We start from the raw sequence: 7,881 nt of genomic DNA, 5'->3' as shown, positions 1-7,881 counted from the left end.
CACATGCACATACACACACAGGGTAGAAAAACAAGTATGAGGGTGGGGGTGGTGACCTTTAACCATAACTGTTTCATGTTGATCACTGGGAAAATCCTCCACCTTAGTTTGGACTGTGAGAGCCTTCCTTGTCTTGGGCAAAGAGAAAGATTGGGGATGCTATTGGGGAACTGCCCAAGCTGCTGCCCAATGTCTTCCCCGACCAAGCTGGCTGAGGGGTAGGGATGTCAGAGAATTCTGCCACGGACTGAAATGGGATCGACTTCCCTTCAGTCTGTGCCACGGAATCCTCTGCGGAACAGCACCACGAGGTCCTGCGGAGCCAGCAGTCATGAGGCTTTTTTTTTGTCATCTGCACAGAGTTGCAAAATTTTCGTAAATAAAAACGCAAGGTAGTATATTCCGATAATAAATACGTAAGATTTTTTTTTTTAATGAATTGTGCTCAACACCACCATGTTTGTGGGTGTCCTTTTTCAATTGAAATCCTCCATCTCTGTTTACTTTCAGCATAAACACTTCCTCCTCCTCGGGGCTTCCCAAAACAAGGCTGCCCTAGGTGTGCCTGAGAGATGCACTCTTTGTTTAAATCAACACTGTTGAAAGAAAGAAAGAAAGAAAGAAAGAAAGAAAGAAAGAAAGAAAGAAAGAAAGAAAGAAAGAACCTTTTAAAATGACCATGCCGGTCAAGAGCCCTGCACGAGTATTGTTCCCCCTGCTAGGCTTTCTATTTCCACATCCAGCCTTGTTGGTGACATGGTGAGGCTAAAATGGAGAGGAGAACCAACTCTGTGCATGTCTACTCAGAAGTAAGTCTTACTGAGTTCAATGCAACTTACTCCTACACATGTCAGCACCCCACTTGCCCCCAGCTCAGCTTTGTATTTCCACATCCAGCTCATTAGCAAACCTCCTGTTAGTTATCTCAGAAGACCCTTGGGTGAATGGGGGGGGGGGAATCCAGGGAATACCTGGATGGAGGGAGATTACACACACACACACACACACACACACACAATAGAAGAATATAGTTCTTCATATTCCCTGGTACATTTATTCCTCATTTTGTCCATTCCCTGAGCATGTGCAGAGTGTGCTTTTTATTCAAACAAAGAGAAGGTTGCTGATCTTTCCCTTCATGCTGCATTTGTACAAGTGAAGTGTGACTGCTTCAGAAAGAACTTTCCATTATACTGTCTCTTGTTCTTCATGAGTTTCATAACAGAAGTATGATCTAGTGGTTAGAGTCCAGCCCAAAGTCACCCAGTGAGATAACTAACTGGAGGTTTGCTAATGAGCTGGATGTGGAAATACAAAGCTGAGCTGGGGGCAAGTGGGGTGCTGACATGTGTAGGAGTAAGTTGCATTGAACTCAGCAAGACTTACTTCTGAGCAGACATGCACAGAGTTGGTTCACCTCTCCATTTTAGCCTCACCATATCACCAACAAGGCTGGATGTGGAAATAGAAAGCCTAGCAGGGGGAATAATACTCATGCAGGGCTCTTGACTGGCATGGCCATTTTAAAAGGTTCTTTCTTTCTTTCTTTCTTTCTTTCTTTCTTTCTTTCTTTCTGCGTTGCTTTAAACAAAGAGTGCATTGCTCAGGCACACCTAGGGCAGCTTTGTTTTGGGAAGCCCCGAGGAGGAGGAAGTGCTTTGGCTGAAAGTAATTACTGCACGTCTCAGGGGAGGGGAAAAAAATACATAAATATCTACGAAAAATAGCCTTTCTTACGGATGTTATCCAGAATTACGGCTGTTATGGCTGTCGGTACAGATTTATCTTCGTAACTTTCGGAGCAGAAAAAAAAGAGGAGAATTCCGGGGGCTTGCGAAAGACGGTACGGAGCACTGGCCGCAAACTGCGGAAGTCAAGCGGCACGGAAGGTACACAATTCGTACATCCCTACTGAGGGGTCTCAGATGGAGGGATGTTGGAAAAAATCCACCACGGACTCTAGTGAGGCCAGATTCTTTGGAATCGGGCCCCCTGGAGTCCGTGGCGGAACGGACTAACCACCCACCGCCACTACCCGAAATCCCCCCAGGACAGACCTACCTGGTGGTATATGCGGCTGCAGCAGCAGCAGCGGCGGCAGTGGCTCGTCTTCCAGCCACTGCCGGGCTGCTGTGTCCCCAAATATCAGCCGTCGTAGTGGCTGCCATTTGCATTCCTGCATTGGGCCATGATAGGCTACATAAATACTTACGTAGCCTATCACAGCAAAGAGCATGGGAACAAATGGAGGCCGCTATGTCATTTGCGCCCCTGCTCTTTGCAGTGAAAGGCTACGTAAATACTTACATACCCTATCATGGCCCAATGTAAGGACACAAATGGCGGCCGCCACGATGGCCGCCATTTGCAGCCGCAGCAGCCCGGCAGCAGCTGGAAGTCTGGCTGCTGCGGGCCCTGGCCAGCGCCTCCACGGCCTTGCTGCGGAGCAGAGCTCGCTGGGGAGGATTTTGGGGGGAGGGATGGATCACCTCCCCCCCCACCCCGGATCCCTGGAATGGAACAAGGCAAGGGATTCATACATCCCTACTCAGATGTTTTGTTGGAGAACCCTAGAAGTATGGTCCTGGAGGAATTGAACATCTACGCTGCAGCTGCCTTAACAGGACCAGATCAAGACTTCATGTCCTCTACGACAACTATGGGGTCATCTCAGTTTGACATTGACCTAATGCAATGGGCCGGGCTCACACTTCTTTTGGACTTTGTCTCGGGGCATGAGGTGGGTGGCCCAGATCTTGCTGCACTGTGACATGGTGAAGTGCTACAGGCCATCGACATAGTCACTCAGGCCCCTGTACTGCGGCGCATTCCTGAGTTGGCCTGATTCGGCATGCAATGAGTCAAGCTAACTCATAGATTTTTTGGTGGGAGGGTTGCACAAATCCTGACTTGCGCAAAATCACAGCCAGAAATAGCACAATTTGCATAAAATCACAGCTACAAATGGTCTAAGCTGCGATGTTGTGCAAATTGTGCTAGTCATGGCCAGGATTTGGCAGTAATCCGCCTGCGACTTCACACAACCCCTCCCCCACTAAAGTTCCTGAGTGGCAGGAACTATGCAGCTCGGCTTGCAAATGCAAGCCAAGCTGGGTCCATGCCAGGGATCTGTTGGGCTCTAAAAGGGCCTAAGCATCTATCCAATTTAGAACACCGTGATACTTTACAACCACAAGTGAAACCATAATGATCAAAACATCTTTTTCTCAGTGCTGTCCATTCTCCACTGATGTTTCTGATTAGGTGCTGCCCATTTCTGTGTGTAATGACAACTGCCATCCTGGCCACATCAGGAAAAAGAAGGAAGGGGAGCCATTTTGCTGCTATGATTGTGCCCTCTGTCCTCAAGGGAAAATTTCTGATCAGACCGGTAGGAATCATGGTTCTTCATAGATGTCAAGCATACTGCATCTCATACCATATCCAGCAAAACCAGTGTAACAAAAATGTGTATGGCCTTTGGTCTGGAAGGAGTAAGAAAATGTTACTGATCCTTGAAAATGTGGCTATAGGAAGAGGTCTTGTTATGCAAGAATGCAGACCTCTCTTTTACATTCAGACCTAGGTATGCTTGGTCACACATTTTGACACTAGTCTAAACATTGGATTGATGGTTTCTTTCAGTTGGAAATGTGCTTCATACGTAAAGGAAAGAAGGAAGATATATATAGCCAGCTACTGACAAAGAACACAGTGCTGTGTCATCCAGTAAAAGGGCAGACTCTCTGGGAGTCCAGTAATTCAATGTTTCTTGCATAATACAAAATAAAAAGAAACAACGCCATATGCTGGCTCTAGGAGCTGAGCCAGGGGAAAGGATTATAGTGTCTGTGTAAAATTTGCTATACACTCTTATATGTGGATAGACAACAGGCAGAAAGACAAATCATCACCCTTAGCTTCCAATTTCCTGGCTTTTTTGAGTTTAACCCAAGATGAGATAGCCTTAATTCTGATAACCTGGCAAGATTAATGGGGCCAGAATGACCAGACATATTCCTTAATAGTAAGAGGCAAAGTTTCCAAGTACACCTTCTGTTAAGTAATTTGAACAACAATCCCCCAGGAGGGCTTGGAGATGGTTAGAGAAGATGACTCATCCTTATTTGCCCCCTCCAGCAAGGTGGGGGCAAGCTAGGTGTGAGTGGGAAACAGCAGAAGAACTTTGGGAAGACAAAAGATAGAGAATGGGAATGAGTGTGACATGACCTATAAACTCTGAAGCACTGGGGGATCTCCCAGATCTCCCTCTCTGGAGATCTGATGTGGGAAAGGCAGGGCTGCTATTGGAGTGTTTTCTTTCACCTCTATTCAATCTATGTATTTGTAAATTACATGCAACTATTTCAAAATGCATAAGCCTGCAATGCCATAAGCCTCCTCCTTCTAAAAGAAATCAAACCCAGTTAAGCACAATACCCAAGACCAGCGGTACCATCAGGCTCAGTAAGCCTCCTGCCACAGTTGGCAGGATGGAAGGGGTGGTGCAATGAGCATCCCCACCCCCCACCCCACACACACACTGCCTTCCTTCCTCACCTTCCAGCCACCACTGCCATCCTGCTTTGGAGTTGAGTTCCTGCTCATGTTTGCTGGGGACTGCATTTTTTGGAGGGTTCAAAATGGTGGGAGCCTTCTGCTGTGTCTGGCACTCTAGAATCTAGCGGGAGTGAAGATTCTACAATAGGATACTGCTGCTGGAACCAAGTAAGCTGAGCGGGAAGGGGAGAAGGATGTCATGAGTGATTGGTGGGAAAAACAGGGGCAGGGGCAGTGGTAGCAGTTTGACAGGGAGCAGTCTTTGCTTGCCTACATCAGGCAGTGGCATTGCCGTTGGAGAGAGAGAGAGAGGGCTGCTTCACACCGGGCTTTTGTCCTGCGATTGCGATTGCTCCTTCACAGAAGCTTGCAGGCTCTTTACATGACACCGTGATCATCATTAAATGCCCTTTGTTCTGTTTTTAAATACATCACAGATAATGAGCTATCAAATTACCCTGTTGTCTTCTGCTCGAGTTCCCTCTGTGAAAAAAGTAAACATGGCAAGAAAAGGAATGAGGTCAATGAAAGAGAATGGAAGACTCAGATATCGTGAGAAGTAGGGAAAAGGGTTGGGGGAAAAGGAAGCACGTGAAAAAGGGAGTCGAAGTGATCCTGAATTTGAAATGGAAGCAGAAAGCCCCATTTTAAATGCAGGATTTTATGCTGGTGTAGCGATGCCCAGATAGAGAGAAAGCAACACCAGTTGCTGGGGAAAATGGGTGGGAGGGTGCTGTTGCACTCATGTCCTGCCTGTGGACTTCTCATTCGGGCATCTGGTTGGCCATAGTGGGAACAGAATGCTGGAATAGATGGACCCTTGGTCTGATGCAGCATGGCTCTTATGTTCTTAAGTGTGTGTGTGTGTGTGTGTGTGTGAGAGAGAGAGAGAGAGAGAGAGAGAGAGAGAGAGAGAGGCTTCTGGGTGAGCATGTGGTGCACAGGTGAGATTTAAACGCAGACATCTTGGCTCAGAGTTCATGCATTACCATAATAAATCATGAAGCACCATGTTCTCTCTCATATCAGAGGCATATTTATTTTATTTTTTGTTTTTTGTTTTCCAGACTTGGATTAAGGCAGATGTATTTTGGCAATGCTATCTGATAGGGATAGGATATATGAATAATTCAAGACTAGGGATGTACGAAAGTCACTTACCTTTTTGAAGGGTGACATTCGTGGTGGGGGGAGGCACTCCGTCCCTCCCCCTGAAATTCTCTTCGGCTGACTCCACTCTGTGGAGGTTCCACAGAGTCGCCGGCCAGGTCCGCCTGCAGCCAGACATCCAACCACTGGGCAGCCTGCAGGGACACAAATGGCGGCTGCCATAGCCGCTGCCATTTGTGTCCCTGTATTTTGCCGTAATAGGCTACGTAAATATTTACGTAGGCTATCACGGCAAAAAAAAAAGGGAACGCAAATGGGAGCTGCTGTAGCTGCTGCCATTTGTGTTGCCTTTTTTTTTTTGCTGTGATAGGCTACATAAATATTTACATAGACTATCACGGCAAAATACATGGCAAAACACTTACACAGCCTATCACGGCTTCCGCAGGGATGCAAATGGCGTCCCTGCGTTAGCCGTGATAGGCTATCACGGCTATCACGGACGCAGCCACCATTCACAAGTCAGCGCGAATGGCAGCAGGTAGGTGTCCCGTTTCGCACACCTTTCATGGGGTGGGGGGCAGGGGGGCCTTCATTCCACCATGGAGTTCGAGGGGCGGAATGCACTGGCATTCGACCTCACCAAGATCTGTGGTGGAATTCTCTGACATCCCTATTCAAGACAAGTTACTTTAACGGCCTCTACCGTCTTCTCAGATTGCATCTGCTCTCTATCTCTCCTTAAAAAGCACTACTTTTTCTTTCCAGATATGGATTCTTGTATTGATTGTTCAGAAGATCACTATTCAAACTTAGAACAGGATCAATGCATTCCCAAGGTTATAAGCTATCTCTCCTATGAGGAACCTTTGGGGATTTCATTGTCTTTCTCTGCTGTTGCTTTTGCTGTGATCACAGCTTTGATACTTGGAAACTTTGTGAGGCACCAGGACACTCCCATAGTCAAAGCCAACAACCGAAGCCTCACCTACATCCTGCTCATCTCCCTCCTTTGCTGCTTCCTCTGCTCCTTGCTGTTCATCGGACAGCCAAAGAAGATGACTTGCCTTCTCCGGCAAACAGCTTTTGGCATCGTCTTCTCAGTTGCTCTTTCTGCTCTTTTGGCAAAAACCATCACTGTGGTTCTGGCATTCATGGCAACCAAACCAGGATCCAAGATGAGGAAATGGGTAGGGAAAAGGGTGGCCAATTTGATCGTCATTTCCTGCTCCTTTATTCAAATAGGAATTGGCTTGATTTGGCTAAGTACATTTCCTCCATTCCCAGATATGGACATGCATTCACTGACTGGGGAAATTGTAGCAGAATGCAATGAAGGCTCAGTCACCATGTTCTACACTGTTCTGGGCTACATGGGTGTTCTGGCCATTGTCTGCTTCACAGTAGCATTTCCAGCCAGGAAGTTGCCGGACAGTTTCAATGAGGCCAAATTTATCACTTTCAGCATGTTGGTCTTTTGCAGCGTTTGGCTCTCCTTTGTTCCCGCCTATCTGAGTACCAAAGGGAAATACCTGGTGGCCGTCGAGATCTTCTCTATCCTAACTTCCAGCACTGGCTTACTGGCTTGCATCTTTTTTCCTAAATGCTACATCTTAGTGTTCAGGCCCCACCAGAACATCAGGGAGCAAATAATAAGGACAAAAAACTAACAAAGAATGCCAGAAACCGTTTTCTTTTTCCAAAATGTGTGAATAATTGGTCTGAATTGCTTATGAATAACAAATTGTGGTCCTACTTCACCCCTGAACAGGGCCTATTATATTGAAAAATGTGGGATCTGATCTATGCAAATTAGTTGCATGTTTTTCCTTCTGAGTATATCAGAATTTCTACCTAGCAACAATCAGATTGAGGCCATTGCTGGTGACTACAGACCTGTTGTATCTTTGGTCTTTATACTGCACAAGGAGTTGCATATACATACTCTGACTAAACTTGAAATCTATCTGTATTTGACATAGATTTGTAGGGATGGCAGAGGATTCTGCCACGGATTTCAGTGAGGCCAAATTAGGGATGGCAGAGAATTCCGCCACGGATCACGGTGAGGCCGAATGCCAGTGCATTCGGCCCCCCGAACTCCGTGGCGGAACGGCCTGCCACCCCCCCGCCACCCCGCAGATCCCCCCTGGGATGAGACTTACCTGGGGCGGATCTTCCGGGCGGCGGCGGCTCCAGCGGCGGCTATGG

General features: G+C 47.0%; 1 pseudogene; it reads left to right on the top strand.

The window, feature by feature from the left end:
- The first annotated feature begins 3,345 nt into the window (after positions 1–3,345).
- Positions 3,346–7,382, top strand: LOC146341755 (vomeronasal type-2 receptor 26-like; annotated as a pseudogene).
- Positions 7,383–7,881: the final 499 nt, after the last annotated feature.

The sequence above is a fragment of the Heloderma suspectum genome, chromosome 6 (genome assembly GCF_057233095.1).
Source record: "Heloderma suspectum isolate Gila_16-S chromosome 6, 16-S_ref, whole genome shotgun sequence".
In the NCBI taxonomy this organism is placed as follows: Eukaryota; Metazoa; Chordata; class Lepidosauria; order Squamata; family Helodermatidae; genus Heloderma; species Heloderma suspectum.
This window is presented reverse-complemented; position numbering and strand designations above follow the sequence as displayed.